The 16,733-nt window shown below is 32.1% G+C and overlaps 1 pseudogene; it reads right to left on the reverse strand.

The window, feature by feature from the left end:
• Positions 1-852: 852 nt before the first annotated feature.
• On the reverse strand, positions 853-15,541 carry LOC115991893 (annotated as a pseudogene).
• Positions 15,542-16,733: the final 1,192 nt, after the last annotated feature.

Genomic DNA, 16,733 nt, shown 5'->3' on the forward strand with positions numbered 1-16,733 from the left:
AATGTCTAAGTAACAGGGACATAAGAAGGAACTTTACCTTTGTGAACATAGAAGTGGTACCGCTTCTAGCAAGAGTAAAGGGTTTTCTCTTGTAAATGTTCACTAAACCAGGAAGAGCACAAGGTCATAATAGTGCTAACAACAGTGGATTTCTAAATGTGTTGTGGGTGTTCTCATGTGTGTGTTGTTTCTGATTTCAACACATAAGAGTTTTAGTTTAAGCACCAAGCCACCATTAACTCTATTGATTTCTTGAGCAATTACACTAAAGGGAGGTTTAAGTTGAAAGACACCTTTCATTATGCATGATAAGATATCAATCAAGTGAGACATACTATTACAATCTAATGGGGGATTGTTGTATATATAGGTATATACAAGGATAGGTTGTAATAATGATGTTTGAGTTTGGAGAATATGGTTTGATAAAGTGAAAATTCAAGTTCTGGAATTTTCTAAGTGAAAATTCAAAAATCTGAATTTTCTGAAATTTTCTAAAATTTTCTGCAGAATTTTCTGGTGACTATTCAGAAAGGTTGAAGAGGTTTCAATCTTTGTTAACCGTTTTATGAAAAATAACTAACTCTTCATATGTGCCTTTTCATAAAACATAACCCCATGGGTATGAATAGAGGCTTATATTCGCTTGAAAAAAAAAAAAAAAAGTTTGAGAGAAACACAAGAAATCTTATGGTCATTCTTCAGAATTGCTATCTCTAGAACTTAATATCTTGGCTATATCCTAGAGACAAATTTGCGATAACCCTTTAGCAACAAAAGTATGGAGGGCGAATATTGTCTAAGGAAAATGATATAATGCCTCCAAGTTATCTATTTTCTGTTTGTCTTTTATGTTAATCTTGTTCTTTCATTATTATTTTGTGTAATATCCCCATCAATATATCTTGCTTACAAGTTCAAATACAAGGAACTACAAGATTTAGAAGTAAATATGTTTGAAAATTTGGAGATTGACTAGCTTAGGAAGCATATTTTGATGATGAACAACTAGACTAATTAGAGCATGCCAAGAAAACTGTCTGAACACTCCGTGTTTTGTGATCACAGTCTTGTTTGCTTTGACTTCTCCTCTGAAGTAGTAGCTGAAACGTTCAAGCACTGCAAAGAGCTTCAATTGCTAAGCTTCTTAGCACTTGAGGGCAAGGGTCATCAAATTTGGTAGTGGAGATTGGGATTGCACACCTCTCTTGTCCAATGCAAGCCTACAAATCCTCAAATATTTGAGAATCAATACTAAGCAAATAATTCAGAAGACAAATTTACACTGAAGTGAGATAGGCTGCTCATACACTCTATATCCGCATCTATATCTACATATTTGTATGCTATATAAAAAAATAGAAGCCTAGCATTTAATGTTGCTATACTCCAATTGCACCATCTCATCTGCCACCTCATTGGTTGCTTCATTATTCTTTTTCTTATTTTTTTTTACTCCTAGTTTTTTGTTTTCACAATATTAAATATATGAGTAGATGGACTTTACACATTTATCTTGGACGGTTTTAATTATACATATAACTTTGTCTTTATATATTTATCTAATTTAATTTAGATGTTAACTAAACATTAAATTGAATGAAGAATAAAAAACTTTGCCTTTAAATATCCATCTACTTTGATTTAGATGTTTATATCTAAACATTGATATTAATGAAGAATCTAAAAAATATATATATATATATATATATATATATATTTAGGGGGGAAAAATATATATTGTTTGTACATTCATCTTAAACAATTTTATCTTTACATATGATTTTGTCTTTACAGTTTACATATTCTTCAACTTTAATTTATATATTTATAACTAAAAAGTAAAATCATTGAACACGTTGTCTATAAAAGGTATTCACAAATTTTGCTTAATCTTTGATGGTGGAGATAATACAACCTGACAATTGTCCCGTAAGAAAAGATCAAATCAAGGGTGTTATAAATCTACAAGAGGTTTAACCCTCATTGTCCAATCCTTAATAAATTCGTATATGTTCTTTGATGCAAGTATTTGTTTTGTTATTTTATTTACAATTTTGAATGCTTTTAATGAATGGTGTTTATTGTTGACCTAAGTTGGGAGAAAATTATATTATGATATGTTTTATTTCGTGTTGTTGTCAAGTTTTAGTTTATTTGTATAACAATAAGATGGTGAGGAATAGTTTGCACAGCTAAAGAAAATGGTCTATAAAAATTAATTTTGTGTAGTTTCCCCTCTGTTTTAAATATTCTGTTTGAAAAATTAGCATCAAATTGTTATGTTTTTTGTCATATGATATTCCTAGATATCTGAGTGATTGTTTTAAGTATATACAAATATTTTATTTGGTCTTCATCTTCCTCAATTCATTATTGTTTTCTCTGAGATTTTTAAGAAAATAAATTCATTTTTGTATTAAAAAATTATTCATTTTTATGACAATATTTTTTTTTCCAAAAATTTTCCTTTACCTTTTTTCGCCTTTGGAATTGTACTCTAGGTTTTTATATTAAAAAGAAAAAAAAAGTTATAATTATCAAGTATATGCCTATAAGGTTACAACCAACACTTCTGCTTGGGATCAACCACCTATTTCTATTGCGTGACTTCAAAACCTTATTAAAAATTTTGAATTTAATTATGCAATCCTGCAATTTTTGTGTGCAACATAAATTATATTAAATAATTTTGTTTTATCTATTTCTTATAGATGATATATTCTCAATAAGAAAATGAACAAAGACCCCAAAACATACTATGTTTTTTTTTACCCCAATTCTTTCTTCTCATCTCTTATTCCAACTTCGGTCTTAATGTCATATAAGAGGAGTTGATGTAAATCTTTTTTCACTTTGGTTTTTAACAGTAGGTCAGTAGCTTTGTTCAGTTTTATTTATTTTTGAGATATGTTTCCAGTGTTTTGAATTGTATTAAGAAAAAATTGGGTTTGTGAAAGTCAATTTAGTACTAATAGAATAATTTCCAATTTCTAACGTACTTTTTAATGATGCACAAAATCTTATAAATAACTGTTATTAAGAAATGAATATATTCCCTAACTTACCTTTTGAATTCTTGAGAAAGATTGAATTATTTTCCATTTTGTAATGGCATAAATTGTTCTACCATATATATATATATATATATATATATATCACACAAATTAGTGACTAGTTACTATTAATAACAATACACATAAATATAGATAAATATCAACATCAACATCAACATCAACATCAACATAATATTAAAACTAATAATGATGGTAATTATGATGGTGGTACTTCTTGATTTTTAACCTTAAGCCTTCTCTTTTTCTTTTTTTTTGCCACTAACTATAGGTTGTCAAAGGTGCATCAGAATATGGATACTCTATAATTCTTTCATTATGTGTTTTCGACTTTAATAATTAGGGCTTGAAATGGTAAACTTAACCAATGTGCTTGGCAATGGCAAATTGAATGAATTGGTTGATATCGATTTTGGTTACATTTATATTTGAGAAATAAGATACCTCATACAAAAAAAAAAAAAAAAAAAAAAAGAAGAAGATTTCACGCATTAATGTGCAAGATAGTTTTTAGAATTTAATGGCTATTGGAAAACATGATTTTAAGGGACTTTTTTTTTTTTTTTTTTTAATTCAAGAATTATTTGAATTTAAAAAAATAAATTAAAAATTACAACACCAATTTTTATAATGGAGAATAAAAATAACTTTTATTAATAAAAATATTTTTTAATACCAAAGAGTTAGCCTCTATGACAAAAGTCAATTGTCATAAATGGGATAAAAGTAGGAAATTCTAAAGCGAGGAATGTTCTAGGAAGGTTCTTCAAAACATGGGAATCTTCTACCAACTTCATAAGATACAACTCACACAAACTAATAATGAAGGCCATGAGGAGGGTAATGACTTCGGGGAGCCATCTTATTAGGAATATTAACGAGGCCAATGCATCTCCATAAATGACCCTCTCATAAGCCCCCATTCTTGAATTTTTGTTTTTTTTGTAAGGAATCAAATTAAACTCTTTTCTTCTATTTACACTTAAACGAACTCTAGCTGACCATTAAATACTTTTCGTTGAGATGAGAATTTCTATTTTATTATTTTTTTACTTGCTAAAGTTTCAATGATACATATCACTAATGAGTGCTTTTAGGGTCATAGTGCTACCAATAACAATACACATAAACATAAACAAAATAACAATGAAAAAAAAAAAAAATATATATATATATATATATATATATATATATATATATAAACGCTAATGAATATCACCCTAAACTTCCAATTCTTGGCTGATGTATCTTTGATTGTTGAATGAAATCCTCTTTTTTTTTTTTTTTTTTTTTTTGAGTTAAATAAAAAAGAAAAAGAAAAAGAAAAAAAAGATTAAAACTATTGATGATAATGATACCCATAATGGTATTTCAAATAAAATAAACTATGAAGATTAAATGTGACATAAACATATCCAGAGAAATGCATAAAGAATGAAATTGGATAGAAATAACATGCATGATTGTAGTTATGGGATATTTTAGAGTTTTTTTTTTTTTTTTTTTTTTTTTCAATTCCATTAAAAACGAAATTAGTGATGGTTACTCATTGTCTCGTTATATATGAACAAACAACAGTTTGATTACCTGCTGAACAATTGATGTCACGTTTACATGGCAAATCCCTGGACTGAATGTACCACAGTTTCCCCTTGGAGTTCCAAAGCTAGCAAAGTTGATCATGTTGAAGTGCCATCCTTGTTCACAGTTTAGTCGAACTTCAGGGATTTGAGAGTTGAACACTTGGTTTGGTTTCCAAGAATCAACACGCGGAGGATCAGCCTCTGATACATGTGCACATATCTCTTGGCCAGTTCTTGTTAGCAAAGAAAACTTTGAAGGGTCACCACCAAGCTCTTCATGAAGAACTAGAAGGTTCTCTCCAAGATGAACCCAAGTACGTGGGATATGGTACCTGAACATTTCTCTCTTCACGATTAGTTATGAAGTTACCAATGGCCTACACAAAAGACTCTAGGACTGATGGTGATATATTAAAGTAAAATAATATATTTTGAATTATATCACTTGCCAGAATGAAATAATGTTGGTTTTGAAGAAACAAATCAATATATTAACAAAAGCAAGAATATGCAAAAGCTGAGGAATAAACACATTCTGTTTGCTTGATTGAATGATTCAACTTTCTATTCTCATAAAGAATTACTCATTATAAATTTCATCAATTGGTGGATATATCCATTGCATTCCTTTTTAATTTTTCTATTCTTTTGCTCATATGTGCGATAACTTCATTCTGATAAGTGAATCAGTGCCCTCAAATGGATAGAATAACATCTCTAACTTGATGCACTATCCAGCATATATGACGATTTTCATCAACTATCAAGAATATAAGAAACCTCATGAAAATGGGAAAATAATACATTGGGCCTCTGTCTTGTCTGCCGCATTAGGAAGGTAAATAAAACATGCAATGTGTTGCACACTTAGAGAGTTTGAGCAGGTTAACCACAGTCCTTTAGGCATTTATATGGGTCATAAGTTCCTCTATAATCACAATTGTCGGTGCAGCCAGTTGATGGTGAGAGATACACGGTCCAATATCGCCCTATGCTCTGACCATTAACCCAAGCTTGACCCTTCCCCATGCTAGCAAGGTTTAAGGCTAGGGGACCCTTCCCTTCAGGTGCAAGGAAGATAACCTGAGGATGGAAAAAAATATAAATAAAAAAGATATAAATAGGCAGAGAAAAAGAACATCAAAACAGTCATCAGTATATTTGTAAGTAGACTGAGCAAAAAAACCTAAAATAAAAAATTTCATCATGTAATATCATGTGCTGCCAAATTCCAACCATAAATACCTGTTTACAATCAGAAACTTTTTATGTGCTAAAGTCTGCTGAGACCTACGTGATGACAGCAAGCACATATATGTTGAGTTGCCATTTGCTAGGACAAATGTTTCTGTAATTTGTGGTTACTTCATTTGAAAGGTCTCAGCAGGCTTAGCACTGAATAAGTTCACTACTCAAAATTGAATGCTACAGAGAATACTAAGATGTTGACTTGATGCCATGTGCAATCCATAGAAACCTAAAAATATGTTTGGATACTAATTTATTATTTAATAACATGATTTATTACCACGATTTATTACCACATCCACCTACCTTGTACCATATCAAACTATGATTAACTGGTAGAGCAGTCCCCTGAGTCCACAGAGAACCATTTGCAAGACTAATTTTATCTAGTCCAAGGTATTCTCCTTCAAGTCCCACCTGAAAATAAGGATACATGTGGAGTTATATCATATTTTGAGCATCAAGTAGAGATCCTCTAAATGGTGAATATATGTGAACCAATATTTCCTCCTTTTTTCCCTTTTTTAACTTGTTCATTGTCCAAGTATGTTTTTCTTTTCAACAAAATGAGATGTGCATAGCAAGCGAGGAAACCATGACCCTGGCTCATAATCTGTGTTTGTATAAGATTGTATTCAAGACCTGTTGAACAACAATGAGGGAGCATCTACCCAAGAGGAGAAATTGGTCTCACAGTCCCACCTAGCATTTAACCAGGCAATATTATTTTTGCAAGTTTTACCCATCATAACCTCCTTTTTAATATTCTTACATCATATTCTCATCAGAATGATCTGGCGTGTTTCTAATATACTAGTGACATCTCACCTTTAGTCAATCTACCAAGCACAGTGAGATCAGGAATGACACTCAAAATAATTTACTTCCATTTGTCAATTGCTGTACAAGTTTATATGTATCCAATGGCAAGCTTATTTTATCAACATATATAATCTGACCTAATAGGACCATTCTCCATAAGACAGATCATTTTTGCCATCCATTAAGTCACTAAGAATGACAGAATAAATTCCTGCTCCCGCAACATCAAACCACAGCCCATAGTTCTACAGAAAAACAGAGATAGAAGATCTTTAGAATCCTGACATGAAGAAAGTAAGATCCACAATAGAAAAATTAGCTTGTTTATAATTGCTCCACAAATAATGTAGTTTAAGCAAGTAGACCATCCCACCCTGAACTATCATCTTGCTAGAAGTATTTTCAGAATTAGCCATAATATGTATCATATTAGTGTCATTGTAGTGTAAAAATGGGTAGTCTGCTGAAACTTGTAAGGCTTCCATTTGTGTTTTAAGTAACATGTAAACAAACACTAACATATGGTTTTCCTATTTATGTTCAAGCACCTCTAGCAGATTATAAATACATAATTCCCTTATTCAAAGATATATTAAGTCATCAATTAGCCAAAAAGGAGAGAAGAAACAATAGCTTAAGCCTATAAAGAAATGTTTTCAATATGATGCACTCATCAGTCTCATCATATTTCAGTACGTTCTTGTTGCATTTCAGGCACGTCACAATTTTTGCATAAGATGCACATTGAAATTCAGCCTGTTTCTGACTGATTATACCAGTTTTCAATGGAAAACAACCAAATGTTATACTGAGAGCAAACTGTTAGCCTCTCTTTATATTATTTTTCGGACTACCTATTGATATATCTTGCTCTTGGGTGATAAACATTACACATGAAGATGAAGCATTATGAACAACCATGTCGAAACTAATTTTAATTCGTAATCTGCATGTATAACTTCTTATAGCCATCAAGTAGTAGTTCTCGATTTGGGGAGAATTCAAATGCAGGAAAAATATATCAGAGTCCATGATCATTTTATTAAGAATGGAGGTCCACTAATGGATAGGCTAGAAATTCCAGCAGACTGATTCCTATATGTTCAGAAGCTCATTTCATAGAAACAAAACATAAAAAGCATCCACACAAGATAACAGTATTTAACGTGGTTAAGCCAACTCAATTTACAACCATAAACAATGTCAACCAAAATCCACTACAATTTGGATATAATCACTAACATACTCTCACAAAAAACACACAGAAACCTCACAAATACTTAATAACCTTACGAAATGAACACTCTCACAGTCCAAAGCCCCAATACACCCAATGGAGCTCTCTCACTCGAAAAATAAACAAATTATCAACTCACACACATGGGTGTCTTTCAATCCCCAAAGAACTACCAAACTGCCCTTTTAAAAAACCTCACTCCATACTTTCTAAAAGTCTGCTCCTTTCTGTAGATGGGAGGACCTCTTAGGCCAATACCACCAAACCTTTACAGGACTATTTATATGTAAGACTCCAACTTCTCTTCAGTGGTGGACAAGAAATACTAAATTACTTCATTGACAAGGAGCAAACTTTCCTTCCCCACACCAAGAATACTTAACAAATAACCAAGACTAAATAGGATATTGAGTCAATTTGTAGCACTATCTTTGTGTAAAAACTAAAATTAAACACAACACACAGAAAAGAAGATGCTTATGTGCAAGAAATTGGTCAAGGTGATATTATGAAACGAGGAAAATTTATATACCAGTAGACCAATCATCATACTCAGAACATCCAGAGTATTGTTTCCATGGTGAAAAGTAATTTTCTTAGTGAGGTTGAAGCTTTCATCTTCATGATTACCATATCCAAATCCTGCATTATATTCCACATACAATGTTATCAATCATTATATTCACACACACACACACAGAGTAAAACAGTTTCCAAATCTGCAGTCCGACTGGAAACATTGTAAGTAAATAGTAGATGGGCATAATTATGAACCTTGAAGCCTTTTGTTTACAAAAACAAGAGCTGCATGTCCCAAACTCTCTATGTGCAATAAATAATCTTTCTCCTTACCCGGCATAATGTCCTCTTCCACATTGATACTGCCAGAATAGTGAAGCATGTCCATAAAAAAAATGTAACAAGAATTGAAAGGTAATAAAAATAACAGAAAGACAAGAATGCCAAAGATTTGTGTTAGATAAGCCTGATGAGCAAAACACTTTATTGAACTTATATATTCTTTACAACAACTAAATTAAATTAAATTAAAAAAAAAAAAAAAACACAGATACGGGCAACGCATTGTCAATTATAGATCTAGTCTCTTATTTGAAATCATTTTTGTATTTTATCCTACCAAATGAATCATGAATATTCAGAAAACAGAAAGAAGAAAATTCTTGAATGAACGTAACAATCTACAATCAACAAAATATATCCGTAAAAAATTCTCGAACGACCTTATAAAAATTCAGAGCAGAGAATTATGGCAAACTTGTGCTTGATAATAATAATCAATGCAATATCAAACTCATCGTCAAAATTTGGTACGTTGGAAATTCTTGCCCTCTTCTGGAAAGTGAAACCTTTCATTAAGATTTTATCTCCACACATACCGGCATTGCATAACTAATAAGAATGATTAAAACTGAAAAATTACCTTGTTGTGTACCATAAATAATCACTAGTGTCTTTTGTTGTATCTATATGCTCCAATAAACCGGACTCGACAAATGAGTTGTTACTCCAGATACCCACTTTTTCTTTATACCAACTCCATGCGGATGGTGCCCGTAAAAGCTCATTAACACTATGGGCAGATGATATAACTTGAAGATTTCTTTGTGCAACAACCTAGAATCATAGCCATTGTTGCAAGAAACAAACTTAATAGATATGACATATTCAAACAGTTTAAAACATAAATTCTGAGAAACATCTGACAGAGATGTGAGAGAGAAGGAAGACTGAGGTAAAAAAAATTATTCAAGTGATGTAGATAGAGTCAATTATATGTATCTCCAATCTGGTAAGACAAACTATTTTAAGCCATGTCTTCTACTTGGGTCATTGGAATTTGAGAGTGTACATCAGTTGTAGGTTCAATAAATCCTATAACATATTTTCTGTGCTAAAATAAACGCAAATTTGATTGACCAAAGGTCTAAAGAAAGAACGCTAAAGTAGATTAAAAATTGCACCTTTGCTGTGTTAGAAATGACATTCTTGCAATCTGGAAGGATGCTCACTGACCAAGCAGGAAGGAAGTATGAATTCCCATTAAATGTGACATTTGCATCTAAACTGCTGTCATAATTTGCAAGGAAGGCCGCACAGTCATTGGAAGTTTTAGAGTAGATATGTGCCTAATGAAAGAAGCAACTATGGTGTCAATTAATTAGTTGGAAGCAAGAGAATATAATAGTGATAATTATTAGGGCCAAAATGCACAACTGCAAGTGATAATCCAATTCCTATCAGCATGAGTTCCAAAAGGAATGGCACCCAAATAAAAAATAATGGCATCTAATAAGAGAAAACTGAAGAACATTTGTCCTGAGAACAGAGGCAAGCACTTTAAACCAGATTATGCAGAAACATGAGAATGTCATATAATGTGAACTATAACTCAATTACATCAGCAAGCTTGGCCTACATTGCATCATATTTCATGGATAGAATAAGATCATCATATCCTTTTGTGACTGGATGAAGGTTAATTGGTAGTCAGCTAGACACCAATAGAAAGGTTAAACACTGTGCATATAAGAATCTATCAGCCCATAGGTAGTCAGATGACTTCAATCTTATTTTCTTGAGACAGCATCATATACATATAATTTTATGTTCTCCATTGTATCAAAAGGTGATCAAATAAATGCAATACCAGCATCAATGGAGTAAAAGTAAACTTTAGGCACCAGGAGAACAGAAACATCAAGCTTGCATTACAACAAGAAGAATGCAGAGATTCGCGGATGTTCTTCATTTTTTTTCTTTAGAAAGTTTGAGTTTTGTTTAAATTGATTAAACGGTCCCCCTAGTCTTATACAACGTCTTTCTTCTATTGTTCAATGTCACTCATACTAGGATTTTTCATATCAGTTTAGACTAGAGAAGAACTGCTAGAGCTGCAAGAATCACTGCTTAGAATTTAATTTGATGGTTTCTTTCAATTGTACATAGACCAGTTACATTTAGAAATTTATAACATGTTACATGCCTCTAGATTAGTGCCAAGTTGCACTTGAATTGGATCTGAGCTGATCAAATGTTCTTCACACAGCTTTATTGCCTTGTGCAAGTCACGTAGGTGACTCCACTTTGGTTGTCTAATATAAACTAAATACAGTATTTCAGCCATTAAAAAATAAATAAATGCACAAAACCTACATATAGTACACTTCACAAGATGAACATCTTCAGGTACTTGTAAGGTAGTTCTGAACTAAGCCATTGCAAAAGGTTGTCAACTGAAATTCACATTGCCTCTAAAGGTTGTACACATTGGAGGCATATTCTTATACAGTCAAGGCCATAACATTACATTACTCAGTTGGATTGTCATTTATCAGATTCTCGACTACTTGGTAGTTCTGCTAAAGATTAAAAATTATTCTAAAGAATAAACATTAAAATGCAGCCCAACCAGTTGATTTACTGGTTGAACGATCTACTAATTTTGAAAAAGCATAAAATTTTAAATTTCAGGTGCTGCAAAATGTACCATATTCATCTATTGGAGCATCATAATCATAGCTTGTTGCTACCAGAGGGCCTCCAGCCGTTCGTCCAAAGTTGGTCCCACCAAAATACTGCAAGGAAAAATCAACAGAAAATCATAATGATGTTGATGAAGTTTTTACAAATTTGAAATAGAGAAGTTGTAGCTTACCATATAATAATTTGGAAAAGTGCCCCCTGTTTCAAAAAACCGTGCAACAGCAAAACCAAGGTCCTCAACATGTCGATAAGGAATTGCATTGCCAAATGCAAGGAACCTACAACACTAGATAGGATACTTAACACTATCTCAGATGAATCAAAAGCTAGAAATCTCGGCTATATTAATACATAAACAAACAAGCCAATTTAACTAAAGTCCATTACCATCCACTGTAGTTCTCTGTCCACATTTTAGGTTTGGAAGGGGAATTTGGGGAAAATCGACCACAATAAAATCCATTGCATGTGTTTATCTGCAGGTAAATTTTAGTTAGAGAAGAATTGAACACAAATATTGGAAAACAAGAACATCAAGGAGGAGAAAACTTGATGCATTGTATGTTCAAGGATAATACATGTTAAAATGATGAGCAACAGCCAACAGCTTTAGTCCATGACAAATTAATTAAATCACTTACAATTGGATCAGGTGCATCGTGTTGTGCGCACATCACCCAAGGTACAGTCGTGTTCAAATTAACAGCAGTTTCTGCTGCCCATTTGACATATAACTCTCCACCAGGGCCGGCTCAAGGCCTAGGCAAGTTAGGCCTAGGCCTAAGCCCCCACCCAAAAAAAAAAAAAATTTCCTTAGGAAAAAAAGGCCCCATTTTTCATAGTTAAAAGCTCACATTTTTATACAATCATATATATTTTTTAAATGTTGTACATTTTTTTTATTAGTGATATACAAATTTTATTATTGGCTTACAAATTGCCATGTTATTAATCACAAAAAACGTGATATAAACATTCATTAATTAAATTGATAAAGTTTATCAATAAGAGACAATATCACATTATATTTTGAACATTTTATAATGCTTTTAATTAGCGCATTTTTCTTTTTCATTTTTATTAAGACTCTCAAAGTACGAGACCAATAGAACCTTAACTCAATTGAAACCCTAAAATATTTCAAAAAGATGTTGCAAATGTGTTAAATCATCAATTATAGATTAATCTCCCCTAAGAGTTTGAGACTTTGATTTTTGTAAATTAATATCCTACAAAACCATACACCAAATAATATCTATCTCTCTCTCTCTTAAAATCAAAATATAAAATTAAAAATTAGATTACAACTTTATTTAACTATGCATCGTCTTATATCCAAAAAAAGTATCTTTTTCAATCATAATATATTTTTATTTCTTTTTATTAATATTTATAATTCAACTATGATATTCAATTCTCTATATGAAATTAACATTAGTCTAGTTGGTATTATTTATGTATTTAATGTATCAAATTAACCTTAATTTGATTAGTATTAAATAATTTTGTTTAATTAATATTTACATATTAAAGGCCCCGTATAAATTTTTTGCCTTAGGCTCCAAATTATGTTGGGCCGCCCCTGCTCTCCACCAACTCCATATGACCCCTCATCATTTCCATATTCATTCTCAACCTGTCACAGCACATATGAGACGTGAAATTAAAATAATAATAATAAATATCCCTAAAACAATTTTTTTTAATTTTCTGACAATTAATTATCATAAACATGAACTGGAATGCTTAGGATGACAAATCATGCAAGCAATTGTGTAAGCAGAAATGAAGCTCCTAACCAAAAGAAAAAGAGGCATAACTGAAGCCTCCAACCAAAAGAAAAGGACGTATAAGTATAACTGAAGCCTTCAATAGGACACTTGTAAAAATATAACACAATGTAACAGAGAGCTAGTTATTAACATGATAGGATAAGCACTCAGCAGGCAGCATGTTATAGTCAATCATATAAATGCTAGCAAATTCTAGTTCTGATATGCATATAAAGAATTTCTAGCAAGATTCACTTTAGCATATTTGCTACCCATTGCTTTTTTAAAATACAAAACAAAAATATAGCGAGTAGAAAATGTGAAAGAATCCAGCATCATGTGAGCGTTTGGGCTCCGCGTCCGCTGCGTCTGCGTTTTTCCAGTTCGTGTTTTCTCTTTTTTTTTTTTGGCCCGCTTTTGTTGACTTTGGGAGACAAATTTCACTATTATAAACAGTAAATGTACTGTTCATATACTGTGCTATTACTGTTTATATATTAAAAAATATTAAAAATAGGTCTCACGGTACTATTTACACGTTTAAAAATTATTTTGCTACAGTGTTTTTAGTTTTCAGTTTTCAGTTTCAGCAACAATAAGCTCAATCCAAACGGACCCCATGTACTTTTTTTCTGGGTAATTATGGTGTCATTGATCAAAAGATAAAGTTGAATCTATTAAAGTAATCATCAAATATTGATTGGTTTTTAGCATACATTCATTAACTAAGAACTTGAATAAATCCAGCATGACTAGATACAATGTCTGAGCAACAGCGCCATGACATGAGTGCCACTGTACATTTTGATCGACCGATTCAAACAACTACATGGAAATTTTATTTTGAAGAGGCACATGACTATTAAATATAGCCTGTTCCATTAACAAGAAACAGGAATATACTATTAAGTAAACACAGAGTCTAAAAGTATGTTGATAACAAAAATGTCTAGAATCAATGAGTTTGTACCAATACTTGGCTATAACATAGTAGGTAATTACCTGTACCAGAATTATTGGCCCTCCTTGCGATGCAAAGAGATTCTCATCCTTCATTAATCCAACAATTTTAGCTAGAAAAAGCTTCATTTCTTTCTGCGCTCACAATTAGACGAGTTGAAAGATCTACAAAAGATCAAATATATTAATACCTTGAAAAGGTTATTTGTCGTCCGAAACTGAATTCCAGGAATGAAATGTAACCAAACAGGGAATCCCCTGCCAAAAGAAAATGGAGTTTAAGAATATGTGCACAATAAATTGGAGAGAAAATTATTTCAGGTTCAGATTTGAAGCAATTCTCCACAATAGACTGAAACTCTCAAGCAACTTTATTAGGTTTAATTAAAAAAAATCCAACAAACTCTTTTTGCCAATATAAATTTAAAGACCATGAATATATGAATCTACAACATTAGCTTGACTATATAACAGTGCAGTGATCAACCACATATTTTATAGTTAGGCAAACCAAGGCCAGACACAACACACTTTCAGTTATTATGATTGGTAAAATAGTAGTACAGGAATAAACATACAAAACTATGAGAGAGAGAAAAAGAGTGAATGTACAGCATCACAAAAAGAAAGCATGTAATAGAAACAAACCCATAGTTCCATTCAGCACAAGCATATGGGCCAATCCTCAAATGCACCAAAAGTCCAGCTTCCTGCACTGTCTTCACAAACCTTACCAAGTTAAACCTGCCTTCAAAGTAGTACTACCAGAAGGGGAAAAAAAATCAATCAACAAGAATAATAACATATTAAGAAAGAAAACTGCCATATTATCGATTAAAAAGCCAAATAAACTAGGCAATCAGCCATTGTAGACATCATAAATTGTTCCATTACATTTAGAGAGGCCTAAGCTCCATACCTTTCCTTTCACAGGCTCATGATAGTTCCAGAAAACGTAAGTCTCAATTACATCCAGCCCGCCTTCCTTTGATTTCTTAATAATATCTGGCCACATCTACATTGCATCCCAATGTATACAATTTAAATTAAGAAGTAATGATACATCTAACAATACTAGATATCGCCAAGAGCCTTGTAGCTCAGTGGCATTATCTCGTTCTCCCATTCTCATAGAGTTGAACTTTACTTTCACCCTCCCCCACTTAATGTAAGTACACACACAAAAACAGCTATCAACTTAGTCAATCAAAAACTCCATCTCATATTAAGAAATAATGAATATGAAAAAATTCACCTCAGGAGTGCTTCTTGGATAATGAATAGAACCGGACTGCAAAATCTGTCTCTTCCCATCAATAACAAGTGCTTTATGGTCATATGTCACAGTGGTAGAATGTTCTTTCTCCCAATAAAAACCTTCGAAGACTAAAACAACTAGTAGAGCTATTACTCTCACTTTCTTGCTTCCCATAATTTGAATTCAATAAAGCTCACAGTACCCAGAATGGCAAATATAGTGAAGTCTAAACAGACTTAGCAAGACAATCCAGACAGCTCAGCAACATCCTCAACCAATACTAGGACAAGGCTGTTTTCACCAACATGAGAAAAGTTTAATACTTTAAAAAAAGACCCAAAAAAATTTAAATATTTTTGAGATTATCATAGACTTATATTTTGATGATTGAGGTCAGTGGTGATAGTGGGAGTTGTTTTGTTTCATTTGTTAGCATCGAAAATGTATATGCCAGAGCTACAAAGGTTGGTTTTGGTCCTTTTGGAGTGAAGCTGTGGTACTTACTGACCCAGAATTGTAAATTTAAGGGTTGCTTTCAAAGGGAGATTACAAAGAATATGGAACAAAAGGTAGCATTTACAAGTTTCTTCAGCTTCAGCCGGCAGCTGAGAACTAAAAGACAGTAACACTGTTCTTGTTCTAAAATATTTTAGGAAATTATTGTGGTAAGATTCTACACGTATGATATTGATAAGGCACAAGCTCCAAACTAGAATCTATATCAAAAGAGACCAATGCAAGTCCACAATGGTATATACAAAGCCTAATAGGAACACACTCCTAAGCATTATGTGACTAAGAAATAACCTACTAGTGCTTAGAAGACGCCGACATATAGAACAAAAGACAACACATTTTCGAGGTGCCTGTGGCTTCCATTTCAATTTGAAGGGAGTAGCACTGTACCAGACCTTATATCCATCCATATGGTTGTAGGTTTTTTGTCATTTGGTCTGTAATAATGTATAATTAATTATTACTTCTTTGCAGCCCCGTACCTTAATAATGGAGTATATTTAGAAATGAGGGGTGTAGTTATACACTTAGTGTACTGTGTACACACACTTTTTGAAAACACGATTTAACATCATTTCATAATTATAACTGAAATTGTGTTTCGAAATACAATTTTAGTTGTAGTGTGTATAGCAGTATGTAACTTAGTGTGTACAACAATAATTAGCTTTTAAAATGATTATTTGGTGAATCAAATAATTTTTTTTAGCAAGAGTTTTGAAAGTGGAGTAATTATTCACTTTGGAAATACAAGTCTTA

The sequence above is a fragment of the Quercus lobata genome, chromosome 5, assembly GCF_001633185.2.
Source record: "Quercus lobata isolate SW786 chromosome 5, ValleyOak3.0 Primary Assembly, whole genome shotgun sequence".
Lineage (NCBI taxonomy): Eukaryota > Viridiplantae > Streptophyta > Magnoliopsida > Fagales > Fagaceae > Quercus > Quercus lobata.